The sequence below is a fragment of the Felis catus genome, chromosome C1 (assembly GCF_018350175.1).
Source record: "Felis catus isolate Fca126 chromosome C1, F.catus_Fca126_mat1.0, whole genome shotgun sequence".
Classification (NCBI taxonomy): Eukaryota; Metazoa; Chordata; class Mammalia; order Carnivora; family Felidae; genus Felis; species Felis catus.
The window spans coordinates 30,912,066-30,928,113 of NC_058375.1; the positions used below are offsets into that span (position 1 = coordinate 30,912,066).

General features: G+C 48.6%; 1 protein-coding gene and 1 long non-coding RNA gene across 2 annotated transcripts in view; one reads left to right on the forward strand and one right to left on the reverse strand.

The window, feature by feature from the left end:
- MYCL (MYCL proto-oncogene, bHLH transcription factor) overlaps positions 1-16,048 on the reverse strand; it is a 102,334-nt gene that overhangs the window by 21,313 nt on the left and 64,973 nt on the right. The window lies entirely within an intron of this gene.
- Positions 5,584-9,172, forward strand: LOC123379576. Its single transcript, XR_006584203.1, has 2 exons — positions 5,584-6,081; positions 8,519-9,172. It is a non-coding gene; the product is annotated as an uncharacterized LOC123379576 (long non-coding RNA).

Here is a 16,048-nt window from a genome sequence, read left to right on the forward strand (position 1 = left end):
GGATTAAATGAATTGCATGTGAAGCATTTGGAACCAGTCTGGAACTGGTAAGCATTCATTAAGTGTAGGATTTTTTAAAATTTTATTTATTTATTTATTTATTTTTTAGATTTTATTTTTAAGTAATCTCCACACCCAACGTGGGACTTGAACTCATAACGGGGAGATCAAGAGTCCGACGCTCTTCCGACTGATCCAGCCAGATGCCCCAGATGTAGGGCAGATGTAGCCATCTGTAGCCAGATGTAGGATTTTTTTTTTTTTAATAATTTTTATTATTGCAAAAGACCATTTCGAGAGCAGAATGGAGGGCGCACTTAGAGGGCCCCAAAGTTGCATACTGGGGGCTGAACACTGGTTTTGAAGACTAAAAAAAAACTTTTTTAACGTTTATTCATTTTTTGAGAGACAGAGACAGAGCGTAAGTGGGGGAGGGGCGGAGAGAGAAGGAGACATGGAATCCGAAGCAGGCTCCAGGCTCTGAGCTGTCAGCACAGAGCCCGACGCAGGGCTCGAACTCACAAACTGTGAGATCATGACCTGAGCCGATGTCGGACGTTTAACCGACTGAGCCACACAAGTACCCCTCAAAGATTTTTAAAAACTAATTGCTAACATTTAAAATTGTGAGATCTTACCTAAAACTCAGATTTTGGCTTCTTTTAAAAAGGCTAAAGGTCTGGGAAGCTTGTATTTCCTAAGCTGTTATTGTATTATTGTATTTTGCTAGAAGTAGGTTTTTTTTTTACATATAGTGTTTATTTATTTATTTAAAAGTTTTTAAATATTTATTTTTAAGAGAGACAGAGAGAGTGTGAGTGGGGGAGGGGCAGAGAGAGAGGGAGACACAGAATCTGAAGCAGGCTCCAGGCTCTGAGCTATCGGCACTGAGCCTGACATGGGGCTGGAACTCACAGACTGTGAGATCATGACCTGAGCTGAAGTAGGATGCTTAACCAACTGAGCCACCCAGGCGCCCCCAGAGTGTATTTTTGTATGTCTCTTGCAACGTGGTGTTAACTTTCGGACCAGAAAAAAACAAAAAACCAAAACCAAAATCAAAAACCTCTTAGGCAACTCCCCTATTGCAAAGGTCTGCAAGACAAGTTTATTTTGAAAGGCAGATACTGTATTTAAGTTGTGATTATTGATTGTCAGATTTTAAAATGTTGCCTTCTGGAACACGTTCTTCTTCTAAAAGATGTCTCAAACATTTCAGAATGAGGCAGTTTATGCCATTCGAGTCCCCCGAATCAAGGAAAGGATCTGCAGGCCTTTGAGCTTTCCCAGCTGGGCTGGAGGTCAGAAGTGACAGGGTGGAAGATGTGGAGACATTAGCAGAAAGTGGAGCAGAGATGGAGAGAAGGAACAGACAGAGGCTGTAGGCATTTAGAAAGCAGAACTGATAAGGTGCGGTGTGCAGAGGAGAGAGAGGAGACAAAGCCTGGGAGCACGGGGGGGGGGGGGGGGGGGAAGGAAGACCATTCACTGACCCAAGGGTCCAGAGGAGGCGACTGAGTTCATTTAGCCACGCGGGGTCTAAAAGTCCGGGCTAGTTATGAGACCAGTGGGATAGAGGGGGTCTGGTGCTCAGGAGAAAGAGCTGGCCTTAGGATGTATTGTTGGTGACAAGGAAGTCCTGTGGGCATGTGGAGGAGAGCAGGAGGCCCAGGATGGACCCCGAGGACCTGTTAACATTAAGGAATTAAGGACATTTAAGGGATTACAAGGGGAAGGAGAGGAGTCTACAAGCTCTGCGGGGTCCAGGTGCCTCCCTAGGTGGCCTTTGCCTCCATCCTGTAGGACTGGACCCCTCCTCAAGACCTCCCTGCACAGATAGACTGAGGGATAGGTGGAGAGGAGGGTTTCTGACTGGAGCCTCCTGTAGCCCGATAAAGGGTGAGGTGGGACAAGACCCCAGGCTGGTTCAGGACATCTAAGCATCCTTCAGAAGTTCCTTCCTTCCTCCAGGGTCACTTGGTGGGCCTCTGGGACACTACCGGGAAGGGGAGTTCAGAGGAGAAGCCCATCTGGGCCCACTGGCTGGAGAATAAGCAAAGAGGGCATCCAGGACATTTTTCTCAGCTGCAGGGAAATTGGAAGGCTGGAGGTACCTGGAGCTACCTATCACATGATAGGATACTTGGCAGGTCAGGCTAGGTCACCCCTTATGGCCAGGAAGTATTGAGATTGTCACTGATAGAGGCCAGTGATCTTTCTTGGGAGCCAGAGATCTGGGCTGGGGCATGGCTGAGCTTTGAAAAATTAATTGGCCCTTACCATGTGCCAAATATCATCATACATGTTTATAAAAACTCTACGAAGGAAATAAAAATTTCCCCGTTCTACAGAAGAAAAAACTGAGGCTCATAAGGCATAAATAACATGCAAGGACATGCAGCTGGTGAGAGGCCTAGTTGGGAGGACAAGGCTGGAGCTTGGGCTCTGTCCCTGCAGTTTCTCCTGGGGTGACCCCACTTCTGCAATAGTCCTCCCAGCCTCCCCGACATTTGAGCTCTGCCCTGAGGGTCCTCCTAGGCTCACCTTCTCCCTCATAATCAAAAAGTGATCACCAAATCCTGTCAATCATACCCCCTCTGCAGACCTTGCATCTGTGCCCTTCCCTCCAGTCCCAGAGTGACTGCCCCAGCTTGGGCCTCATGATCTCCTGCCCTGGCTATCAGCCTCCTCCTCGGTCCCCCTGCCTTCCAGCTCTCCCTTTCCCTCCCCCAGGCCCTCATCCACACCAGCAGCCAGAGGGCTCTTCTCAAACACAAGTCTGACCCAGTCATTGTCCTTAACACCTGTCCATGATGTCCTGTTGCCCTCTGAATAAAGCCCAAATTCCCAAGTGGGTCATCAGGCCCTGTGGACTCTGGTCACCAGCCTTGCCAGCCTCGTGCTCACTGATCCCTGGACTGTTCCAGCCAAATGGGATGTTAACTCCCCCTCCTCTGAACAGACCCTGGGCTAGGCTTCCTGGCCTCGGGGCCTCTGTTCCCAGTGCCAACCTGGCTTACCGTAATCTCCCTTGTCCATCTCTGGTGACTGAAGTTCTGGCTACCCTTGAAAGCCTTGCTGTACAGAGGGTCCTTTTGCTGGAGCCTAATGTGCCTTGGATTAAAGTTCTTTGTGTCCCTGTCTCTCTTTCCTATGGAGTGGCGTGAGCTTCTGTGCATCCCTCCCTTGGTGCCCAGCATGTTACGTGACATTGTGGGGAGGATCTGAAAACGTGGGATGGGAGCAACTTAGTCTCGATCTCCCTTCCGTCTGTTCCGGCTCTGGCATGGCCTGGAGTCACTTCAGAGCCAGCAGCAGCTGCAGGTCTAGCTCCTGGCTCAGACCCATCTCTGATTCCAGCTCTGACCTGCTTCAAGCTGGAGATCCAGCTCCAGGCCTAGCACCAGCTTTGGCTTAATATCCAGGACTAATATGGGCTTAGTCCATGGCATTGGGTCCAAACTCACAACCCATTCATCTGTTTCCTACCCTCCTTTTTATTTTTCTTCTTCTTCTTCTTCTTCTTCTTTTTTTTTTTTTTTTTTTTAAAGTAAACTCTACTCTCAACATGGAGCTTAAGCTCGCTACCTCGAGATCAAGAATTGCATGCTCTAACGAGCGAGCCAGCCAGGCGCCCTGTGTTTCCTACCCCCTCCCAATCCCCAGCTCCACTTTCCTGGGCTGAAGTTTCCCACCTCAGTTCCTCGTTTCCCCTGCATTCCTATGAAGCCTTTTGTAAGCTAAAATGGCGTAAAGAAGCAATGGCCATGAACTTATATGGAAAAATTCTTTAGCATTCCCACACCCAAAAGCTTCTGTTAGGCTTTTCTGATACTTTAGGACACATCTTGCTAGTGTATGTGCAAAATAAATCCGAGATTAAAGCATAGATGCTTATAGACACAGTTCAGATCTCTGGTGGCTGGATGCTGAGATGCTGAGTGTACTTCCTGGGGAAGGAGCTAGGTGGGGCCACTCTGGCTGTCAGGGGTTCACGCTGCTTCTGTGACAGCTTGATGCCAAACACTGAGCACTATTTTGGCTATTTACCGTTTTTGTTCTTTTCTTTTAGAGTGAGAGAGCGTGCAAATGGGGGAGAGGGGCAGAGGGAGAGAGAGGATCTCAAGCAGGCTCCACGCTCAGCATGGAGCCCAGCGTGGGACTCCATCCCAGGACCTTTGGCCCCATGACCTGAGCTGATATCAAGAGTCAGAGGCTCAACTGACTGAGCCACCCAGGTGTCCCGTTTTTTGTTTTGGGGGTTTTTTGTTTGTTTTTTCATCTTTTATAAAAGTGAAAATCCCCCTTGAATTTCTTTGGTTAGTAAAAAAAAAAAAAAACAGGTACTGATGTAGGTCTTTTGTAAAAGCAAAGTGGCGTTTCATGCAAACGTTTGAAAAGCATGTGGTGTCTGTACTCTCCAGTTAGAAGGAAGGAGAGAGACTGGGAAAAGACCAAAACAGGGCCCCATGTGGCCGGTCTGCTTCTGGGATTACGCCTGCCCTGGAGCTGCCTTGCTGCATGCAGCATCCCAGCCCAACCTCAGGGCCCTGGTGCTGTAGGGACAACTAGTCCCAGGTTCAAAGCAAGACCCTACCACTTACTGGCTGTGAGGCTTTGAGCACCTCCTTGGGCCCCGATTCTCTTGTCTATAAAACAGGAAAACAGATGACATGAGAATGATAGGAGACAATGCTGTGGCGGTCTGGACATGGCGCCTGGCACACAGTAGATGTCAATAACCGCCAGGGCCTTTCCCCCTCACTGTTTTTCCAGATCCACCGGGTCAGCTCCTGTAGGTGCCCTGCACATTCCACAGTGCTCATTGCATAAGGGTTGTCCTGCCACTATGACATTAGTGGCCCTGGCACAGCCTTGCTTCCAGGCTTCTGGCTGGGACTGTTGTCCCTAGGGCATCTTGGGCAGTGGGGTCAGAGCCAAGGCACCACACTGGAGCCCCTGCCTAGAACTCCATGTCCCTGACGTCAGGGGCAAACATGGCTCCACAGGGTACTGGGGAAAAGGCTGGTCTTCCTTCTTTGCTGTGGGCTGAGTGTATGTATTTGGGTTGCGGAGGTAGGGGTGCTTCCTTCTCCCCTCTGACTACCTCCTGAGTTCTGTCCATCAAAGCTCGGAAGGCAAGGGTTCCTATGCATAAGGGAACTTGGGGGCCCCTGTACCTTAAACACAGGACCCAACATCAATGGGGGACTGGGTGTGATGTGTACATAGGTAAGTGAATATGGAGGTATGGATGTATTTGTCCATGGTGTATGGTAAATACAGGCATGTTAGAATATCACATGTAACACGTATATGTCTGTGTGCAATGTACACGCGTCTCGAAGTGATGTGGGTAGTTGGAGGGCCATGTCTACATGTAGCACATATGTAGTGTGTGTAGGTGACTTTTGCGTGTGAATACCTGTACGTGGGGCGACAGATGTAGATCTGGGTACGTGGTCTAAGCAATGTGCGTTGGTGTGTCTGTATATGATGTGTGTGTCTTGTGTGAGCTAGATCAGGGGGAGAGCATGAACTGGAGAGTTCTTTTAGGCAGTGGGCAAGTGTTGGTGTATTTAGGATTCCCTGCTGAACTCTCTGAGGTGGCCCGGCCAAGGTCATGGTCTACTTGCTGCAAGAGCAAAGAAGGGCAGTAGGGGCAGAGTCAAGGGGGTTGGGTCTATTCTCCAAAGAGCCAGATGCTTCACACTCAGCTGACTATCTTGCCCTGATGTCTGGGGAAAAAAAAAAAAAAAACACCAGGGAAATAAACACAACCTTTGGAAGTCCTGGTGATGTGTCTGGGGAGGCTGCTACAGCAGGTAGCTCATGTGGGCAATGCCCTGCCTTTGACCGGCCGCTAAGGCTTGTGAGGCCAATGGCCTTGCTGCCATTAACTGCTCCTAGATGATTACCTAAGTACTGCAGCCCCATTCCGGAATTTCCACAGTATTCCTGCTGAATCTCTGTTCATCAAAGCTCATAACGCACAGGTTCCTACGGTTAAGAGAACTGGGGAACCCTGGCCCCCAAACACAGGAACCAACATCAATGGGAGGGTCTGGGGGTGACACATAGGTGAGTGAATGCGTAGGTGTGGATTTATTTGTGGCATGGTCGTGTCTCAATTGCAAATTGGCATCTCTTGGGACCCAGGCCCCAGAAGGAAAGTTAAGGGACTTTTTTTTTTTTTTAAGTTTGTTTATTTTTGACAGAGACAGAGTTCGAGCACGAGCTGGGGAGGGGCAGAGAGAGAGGGAGACACAGAATCCGAAGCAGGCTCCAGGCTCCGAGATGTCAGCACAGAGCCTGACGTGGGGCTCAAACTCACAAACTGTGAGATCCTGACCTGGGCCGAAGTCAAACGCTTAACTGACTGAGCCACCCAGGCGCCCCTAAGGGACTTCTAAAGCCGCATCACCTAGGCTGTTGATCTCTAGAGAAACCTAATTTTAACACAGGTTGGCTCCTCCCTGCCCCACCCCTTGGTGTGTCTCTTTCCTCAGAATGCACCAGGACTCCCCCTCTCGAAATGACTCCTCAGATAATGTGATCTTGTCTGTATTTTCCATTGCTCCCTAAGATGCACTCCATGCTGGAGACGCCTTGAACCACTTGCATTTCCAAGAATGACTGCCTAAAATGGGTTACTCCGCCTGGCTGACTCTGATTCATCCCTCAAAATTCAGCTAAGTGTCAGGTCCTCAGGGAAATTTCTGAGGCTGAAACTGCTAGCTGTCCCCTAATACCCAATTATTCTGCTTGCCCTTAGTCATAAAACTCTGATTTTTAGCGGGGCACCTGGCTGGCCTGGAGTAAAAACCCTATTTCCTAGAATTCCTTGCAGCTAGGTGTGATTCTGGGACTGAATGTGGGTCAACAGCTTGTGGGCGCGACTATTCTGTGCAACTTTCAGGAACTGTTTTTTATCTTATTTTTTATTTAAAAAAAAGTTTTTTTTAAGTTTTGTTTTCACTTATTTTTTGAGACAGATAGAGAGCAAACAGGGGAGGGACAGAGAGAGCGGGAGACAGAATCCCAAGCAGGCTCTGGGCCGTCAGCGCGGAGCCCGATGCGGGGCTCAAACTCACAAACCACGAGATCATGACCTGAGCTGAAATCAAGAGTCAGAGGCTTCACCCACTGAGCCACCCAGGCACCCCAGGAACTGTTTTCTAAAGGGAGTGTGTGCTGTTTTTCACATCTTCCTCCTTCCAACTCACATGGAAGCCACGTTGGCCAGTGAGATAGAAACATTGTGTTAAGGATGTCAGAGGATGATGGGGCAATAGAACAGAAAGCACTGAGCTGTGATGATCATGGAGCCGCCATACTAGCTTGTGACGTGGCTGTGATTGGGGAATTTTGTCGCCTACAGCCAAACTCAAGCCTAGCTGATACATTTCCCTGGTACCAGCCGTCTCTTCTCTTGTCCCTCAGCTCTCTCTGACGACACACTCCATTCCAATTGCCTGGTTCTATTTGTCCATCCGGCTGTGATCTCACAAGGCCGGGGTCTGTGTCATCTACCAAGCACGGTGCCTAACAGACCCAAAAACGTTAGTTGTATTAACAACTGTGTGAAATACACATTCAGGCATCCAGGTGGGGTGAAGCCGTAGTTCAGGGAGTTATTGGTGTAATATGGTCACTGACGGGGTGGGAGAGGACGGGGTAAAGAGGAAAGAGGGTTGAAGGAAGAGGTCCTCAGAGCTCTGACATCTAAGGTTGAGGAGGAAAAGCCCTCCTGGGTCTGTGCTGAGGCCACCTCTGCCCAAAGTTAAGGGACTAGCGTTGAGGGAAGCAGTGGTCAAGGGTTCAGGGTTCTAGAGTCCAGGACATCTGGGTTTCCATCCTGGCTCTGCCACTCACTAGCTCTCTGACCTTGAGCAGGTTAACTACTCAGCCTCAGTCTCTTTATCTGCAGAGGAGAGAATAATAAAGAACTTACCTCATGGGGTTGTTGTGAAGTTAAAATTAGAGAATTCACGTAAATCACATAGCACGGTGCTTGGCATAGAGTGAGTGGTTAACAAATGTTGGCCATTATGATTCTTGTTACTATGGTCTTTCTTGCATTCATTAACTCACTTAACAAACAAGCTCTAGGCATTCTTCCACATGTGCCCAGTGCTTCAGCCAAAATGTATTTCCTGAGATTTCCTAACACTTACCATTCTCCCTCACCCCCTTTGGCTTTGCACATGCTGTTTGCTCCGCCTGGCGTGCCCTTCACTCTCCTCATCTGCCTGGCACACTTGCCCTTTGAGCCTCAGCTAATATCTCATATCCTTAAGGACTTGCTGAGACCTCCTAGGCTAGGTTGGAAGCCTCTGGGCTTGCACATGACCATGGCCGTCTCATTGCACAACTCCAGTGGGGGACCAGTCATATAGACCCTTTTGGCTGTGCAACGTGGCAATCTTGCCTGTATCACTCCTCTGTTTACCTTTATCGTAATTTTTATCAGCCTTTTACTGTAATGATTTATTTACCTGTTGATCTCTCTCTCTAGACTCTGAACTCCTTAAGGACTCTGCCTGACACTGAGGCAGGGCTCAGAGAATGTTCATCTGAATGAAGGGATCCTAGCCTCATCCCTGCATCCTGGGGTTCCCAGTCTGGCTGGGGAGACAGAATGAACAAACAAAACATATCAAGAACTGAGTATGACCAGGAGGTTCACAGCCCTGTGTGTTCCAGACAGAGGCGTTCCCACGATGGACAAAGAGAGCTCTAAGAGAGGATGCGGTGGTCAGAGCGGGGAACTGGAGCGGAGATGTAAAGAATGAGTACGTACTAGAAAACCCAATGCCCCACACTTCTGGATTGTTCTTCTCAGATGTGGGAAGAATTCTCACCTTCCACCGCCCCTGACTTTCATTTGGTCCAAAAATAAGAACATCATCTTTTCAAAGCTCTTACAAGGACAATGTATATCCAAGAGGAACCAGCATAGATTGAGGTCTTTGCCAGGCCAATTGTTACGCTGGGCCACAGCCTGAAGCAAGAGGAGGTACCCAGAGGATCTGACATTGCTCTAAAACTTAATTCGAGTTACCCCCGGGCTTAGGACCAGATTATGGAGCTCTTAGGAAAGTGTTTCTCCTCCTCAACATGGATTTAGACTATATTGTTGCTGAGAAAAAATAGTTGTGTTTTGTGTGCATGTGTGTATGTGTATTTGATCTGCATTTAACCACTCTCCTGCCATTCCCACTCACCCCAAAAGGCCAAATCTGAACAATGAGGAGGAGGCATAGCTCGTCATTTCTCATTGGTGGAAAGACTTTAAAGAGACAGGACACTGAGAGCCAAAATTTCCAAGCCCATCCTGGGCTGTTTGGTGAAGGCTATTTGCCTGTACCCCTCCATGCTCCTGCTAGGATAGTCTTTTAGACTGAATAACTCAGACTTTGGGAAGTGTTCTGCTAAGTGTTTCTTATCCTGTTGATCCTATCCCATGTGGCTTAGGGGGTGAGGCTTCCTGAACAGAGCCTGATGTAGATTTTGCCCAGGGGAGAACTGAAAAGGTGGTCTCTTTCAGTGGGTGTAAGGGAAGGAAGATCTGAGATGGGAGAATAAAGTTAGGAACTGAGTGTACTCACAAGGAGACATCCTGTTAACAGGTTTTGGTTGTTTTTCCCTTGGGCAGTCACATGACATGCACAATTTAAAATGATTTCTTCTAGTTGTATTTCCCTACAGGAATTTCTGCCCCTTCAGTGAAGTCTGTCACAGGCATGTGGGCCTTGCCTTCGTGGTAGCTCATGGAGTGAGCATATGCAGCACTGGGGCTGGGGAGGAGTCCTTCTGGGTGCAAGGCTCCTGAGCAGGCATGGGAGGAAGACAACCTTACCTGAAGAGGAATAAAATGCGGAGCAGTCCATTTTAAGGGACAAGACAGTCAGGTTAAGGGTAAGGGTGCAAGTAAAGCTTAGGGTGAGCCATGGGAACTACCTTTTCTGGGGACTGAGAGCTTCAAGTCCAACTCCTGGCTGGAACAGAGGGTGGGGTGAAGTTTCAGGAATGAGGTGGGAAAGGGGGGGCTGAGAACCTCTCAGTCTCAGTCCCAGCCCCTGGTTGTGGCTTGCCTTCCCACAGGGAGCCAGGTCGTGGCCTGTGCCTGTGTGTCCTCACTGCCCTTTGCTCTGTGGGAAGGTCCTGATAGCAAGCAGAATGGATCGTGGCCACCGGAGGACACTTCCACGTGCCACCGGCCCTACCCTTCACCTTTCGTTTTTTCCTGATGGCCAGGAAGTCTTTGGGCAGCTCAAGGAAGGCTGCTACTACCTTCACTTTAGCCCTGTCACTCAGAAGGAGTAAGCAAAGCCAAAAGTCTCCAAAAAGAAGTGGGGTGAGGGGAGAGGCTCAAGAATTTGCTATTTTCCCTTCTTTGGCCTCCTGTTCCCACCCAACATAAGCCCAGAGTCTGGAATTCAGAGGAGAGATCATAATTTACCACCTAAGGTTTAGAATCCAGCCCAGCCCAGCCCCAAAGTCCAGCCCAAAGCTTGGAACGCAGAGCCCAAACAAGCCCAGATGGGTCAAAAGTCCAGCTCAGAAGCTAGCACTAAAGCCCCAGAACCCAGGGGTGCCTGGGTGGCTCAGTTGGTTGAATGTCTGACTCTTGATGTGGGCTCAGGTCATGATCCCAGGGTTGTGGTATCGAGCTCTGCATCGGGCTCTGTGCTGAGCAGGGAGCCTGCTTAGGATTCTCTTTCTCTCTCCCTCTGCCCCCCTCACCAGACCCAAAGACCAGAGCTCAGGACTTAGAACCGAGTCCTGGGCATATAATCCAGTTCACAGCTTAGAACCCAGAGCCAGAGGGCCAGAAGCTCAGAGCCAGAATTCAGACTAAAGCTAAGCCCAAAGTCCAGAGCCCAAAGCAACCCAGAAGCTACTCAAAAGCCTAGAATACAACACAGACCCATCTTAGTTCCAGGACAGCCTAATAGTTCCAGCCTAATAGTTATGGGGGTGCATAGAACTCCACACCCAGCCCACAGGCTAGCAGACCCCGGATGTTCCTCCTAGCAGCAGTTAGGGATAGACCAAGGCTGCAAGATGAGGAGGAGGAATTCCAGATTTCAACCCTACTTCTGGCAGGAGGGGGACAAGGAGCTGGTGTTTGTGTGGTGGCTAGGGGAGTGTTCTGTGGTTCTCCTAGCCCTGGTCTGGAGGGTCCATACTGGAGACTCAGACATCAGGCAAAACATGGCCTGGGGCTTTCTCTGCAAGGACTACCCCTTGGAATCTCAATGGGATGGGAAGCAATCCCAATGCTGCTGACTTGCTGTGTGACTTTGAGAAAGTCCCTTCCCTTCTCTGGTCTTACTTTTCCCAAAAAGGAAATCAGAAAGTGTTTTATTTAGACTCATAGACCCAGAAACACAGAAGGGCCTATTACAGATAGCCCCTTCATTCATTTAATCTTTCATTCATCAAATATTTGTTGAACACATACTATAGGTAGACTTTAAACAGGACGATGAAATGGCCAGATTTTTTTTTTTTAATTCATCTGTTGTTGAAGATTGGATTAGAGGAGGCCCATTAGGGCATTGTTCAGGAGAGATAGAACGAGAGTCTAAGGATTGCAAGTGTCATGTCATATTTATAAAGTACAGACGTGGTCATGGCGCTCAGGTTGCGCAGTCCGTTAAGTGTCCGACTTCGGCTCAGGTCAGGATCTCATGGTCTGTGCGTTCGAGCCCCACACTGGGCTCTCTGCTGTCGGCACAGAGCCCACTTTGGATCTTCTGTCCCCCCCCCCCCTCTGTGCCTCTCTCTCACTCATTCTTTCTCTCTAAAAATAAACCAAAAAAAAAAAAAAAAGAGTGGGAGGTAATGATTTAAAAGAATACTAATAAAAAAAATAAAGTACAGATATGGTCATTTTACTCTTCTGCTTAGAATCCTTATAATGGCTCTCCACTATCTTCAGGGTGAGGATGCAAGGCCTCTTCCCATCTTCTCAGCCTCAGGGCTTATCAATTTCCCATCTAGCAAATGCCCAGTCCCCACCAAGATACTCATTGTTTCTATACCCACCATGTTCCATTACTCTTCCATCTGTGGTGTTCCTTTCGCTTCACATGCCCTTCCCTATCTCAGGAACTCTTACTCAGGGTTTGGCTCCATCATCACCTCCTCTGTGAAGCCTTCCCAGACCTCTATCTCTCAAACAGAATCTAGTGTTCTCAAGTCTGTGCACTCAGACAGATCTCCATTAGGACTTCGCTACATTTTGTAGCTTAGTCTGCTTATGTTTGTCTCCGTGATTAGATGTGACTCCCTCAGAGGTGCCTGGGTGGCTCAGTCAATTAAGCATCCGACTCTTGATTTTGGCACAGGTCATGATCTCAAGCCCTGCTTCGGGCTCCAGGCCGACATTGCAGAGCCTGCTTGAGATTCTCTCTTTCCTCTCTCTCTGCCCCTCCCTCTCCTCCTCCCCCTCCTCCTCTCTCTGTCTCTCTTTTTTCTCTCAGGTGAGTGTGCACACACACATTCACACTCTCAAAATAATTAAATAAAACTTTTTAAAAAATGTGACTCCCTCAAAGGACAGGATCATCCATACCTTCTTCACCTTTGTGTTGCTGGGTGGGTCCAGAGTAGCTCAGTAAACCACGGACAAGGCCACCTTTCTACCTCTTCCAAGTACATTTTATTAAAAGAACAAAAAAAAAATTTTTTTTAAGTAAACTCAATGACACATATGGGGCTTGAACTCACAACCCTGAGATCAAGATTTGCATGCTTTACCAACTGAGCTAGCCAGGTATCCCTAAATTTAAAAAAAAATTTAAGGCCCCCATGTTTTAAGTTTATTCTATTCATTTTATTATTTTTTTTAATTTTAAAGATTTTATTTTTAAGCAACCTCTATGCCCAATGTGGGGCTCAAACTCATAACTCCGAGACCAAGAGTTGCACACTCCAACTGAGCCAGCCAGGTTCCCCTTTAAGGTTTTTTTTTTTTTAAATTTATTTTAGGGGCACCTGGGTGGCTCAGTCGGTTAAGCGTCCAACTTCAGCTCAGGTCATGATCTCACAGTCCGTGGATTCGAGCCCCGCGTCGGGCTCTGGGCTGACAGCTCAGAGCCTGGAGCCTGTTTCGGATTCTGTGTCTCCCTCTTTCTCTGACCCTCCCCTGTTCATGCTCTCTCTCTCTCTGTCTCAAAAATAAATAAATGTTAAAAAAATAAATAAATAAAAATAAAAAATTTATTGTAAATAAAATATTTTTAATTCCAGTATAATTAATGTCTAAAAAATTTTTTTACCTCCTATTTTGTTTTTAAACCCAGAACAGAAATGTTTTTCCAATGCCTTTTTTTTTTTTTTTTAAGTTTACTTATTTTGAGAGAGAGAGAATCCCAGGTAGACTAGACACTGTTGGCACAGAGCCTGACTATGAGATCGTGCCCTAAGCCAGATCGAGAGTCAGACCCTTAACCAACTGAGCCACCCAGGTGCCCCCCCTCCCCACTGCCTCTTCATCAAAGACATCCGGCCAGTCAGAAGAAATGGACAAAGGGCATAAATTAACATATGTTAACAGCCAACTATAAGTTTTGTTTTGCACATACATATTTTGTCTCAGCTGATCCTCAGGATAACACTATGAGCTGTTATTATTGACCAAATAAACGAAGTTCAGAGAAGTAAATGACCTGCCTAAAGTCACAGACCTAGCTAGAAACAGAACTATATTCAAAACCTGACAAGATTGACTCCAGGCCACACTCTTTAAGGGCCCCAACTATGCTGTTCTCTTATTCCTTATCAGCATGAGACCACAGGGTTACCACAAGCCTGAAGGCCACCAAAGGCCAGGTCTCCACGTGCAGTAGTGAAAGTGGAAGCAGCCGTTACTTGGTGCTAGGCTGTCCGACCTGCTTTTCTGAGCAGATGGGTAAAAGGAGGCCCAGAAGTGGGGTGGAACTTTGGGCTTCCCAAGGCAGGCTCCGCTTCTGCCACGCTGGCCTTAGTCCAGCAAGTCACTTATGCTGAAGATCTTACTCTGAGAGGGTCAAGGCCAGCAAGCCAAGGCAGGGCCTCCAGGCAGGAACGTGGTGTGAGCATAAGGAGAGCGAGGGCAGAGTCCTGGCTGGCCAGGAAGGGAGGAGTATTGCTCAGGTTTCAGCCTCCACCCCACCCCTTCTTCTTCTTTTTTTTAAAGTTTACTATTTATTTTGAGAGAGAGAGAGAGAGAAAGAGAGATGCAGGAGGGGCAGAGAGAGAGGGAGAGAGAATCCCAAGCAGGCTCCGCACCATCAGCAGAGAGCCCGATTTGGGGCTGGAACTCACGACCTGTGAGATCATGATCTGAGCTGAAACCAAGAGTCAGATGCTTAACCGACTGAGCCACTGAGGCGCCCCATTGAGCCACCCAGGCCCCCCTCCCCCTTCTTCTGAGGCCAGGCTCTAAGCTCCTGCCCAGAAAGCCTCACCTGATCTCCTGGATCCTGAGGCTACCTGGCAGGTTGGCCCAATCCCTGGGGCTGTCTCAGATGGTGTGGTTCTCTGAGCCAAGGCTGGTCTACTCAGCTCCTTCTCCTCCATCATTCTTACAACTCCTCTGCAGAGTCTTCCTGGGGGGGTAGGGAAGTCTCTCTTTTCTGGGAAGAAACTTGAACTTGGGGGAACCCAGGATGAGAAGATACAGGGATACTGGCTGGTTGGCTGGGGGAGGCACCAGGTATCCCAGGGAATCTCTGGGCACTCTCCATGCCCCTCAGTCCCCTGACACCTGAGGCTCAGAAGTCAGACCTATCACCTAGCCTAGTCCTGAAGCCCATAATAGGGGGCCTCCCTCCGAAGTGGTCTACAGCCTCTCGTGGTCAGATGGATCAGCCTCGGAGACTCTCCTATCCTACAATTGCCCAGCCGACATACAGGCAGGAACTAGCAGCCTCCTGGTGACTTCAAGGGCCCTCAGATACTTCCTCCCCAAAGAGCCTCTCTTTGGGACCCTCAAGAGTCCCTTCTTCCTACTTTCTGCCCTGCCTCCTGCCTACAGGACAAATAATAGGGGCTCCAGGGAGAGTAGGCTGGGGCATCCCTATCGTAGCAGCCATTCCAGGAAACCCTTGCTCCAGGGCCTGCCCAGGCCTTAACTCTGGCCATTCCCTGGCCTCAGAGCACCACCACCCAGAATGTAAACTTACTAGTGACTCTTGAGCTAAGTATACTTTAAGGAATGGGCTGGTTCCTTTTTTTCAGAAGTCAGGGTGGTGAGTCTGCCAGTTAGGCACTGAAGAAATCTTCCACTGGATAACAAACTATAAGCTATCACACTTGGCAACTCTTTTTTTTTTTTTTTTTCAACGTTTATTTATTTTTGGGACAGAGAGATACAGAGCATGAACGGGGGAGGGGCAGAGAGAGAGGGAGACACAGAATCGGAAACAGGCTCCAGGCTCTGAGCCATCAGCCCAGAGCCTGACGCGGGGCTCGAACTCCCGGACCGCGAGATCGTGACCTGGCTGAAGTCGGACGCTTAACCGACTGCGCCACCCAGGCGCCCCGGCAACTCTTTCACTTAGCTGAAACCTCAACAGCTCCACCTGATAATCGTGCCCCGACCCAACAGCATCCAATTGTGCTTGAAATACCACATTGTGGAACCAGACATAAATCTAGCCTCTAGCTATTTACATCAAATTTCCTCCCCTCTGACTTAAGCGGCCTTACTTGGAGAGGTTTTGCCCAGGGTGCTAATAAAGATAATAGTAATAATAATAATAATAATCCTTTTATTTTTTAATGTTTATTCTGAGAGAGAGAGAGCAGGGGAGGGATGGGGAGAGACTGAAACAGAGAGAGAGAGAGAGAGACAGAGAGAGAGAGAGAATCCCAAGCAGATCCATGCTGCCAACGCAGAGCCCAACAAGGGGCTTGATCTCATGAACGGTGAGATCAAGAGTCAGATGCTTAACCAACTGAGCCACCCAGGTGCTCCTAATAATCCTTTTAAAGTGCTCACTCTGTGCCAAGCACTGTTTTAAGCACCCCACTTAATCCTCATGCCAACCCC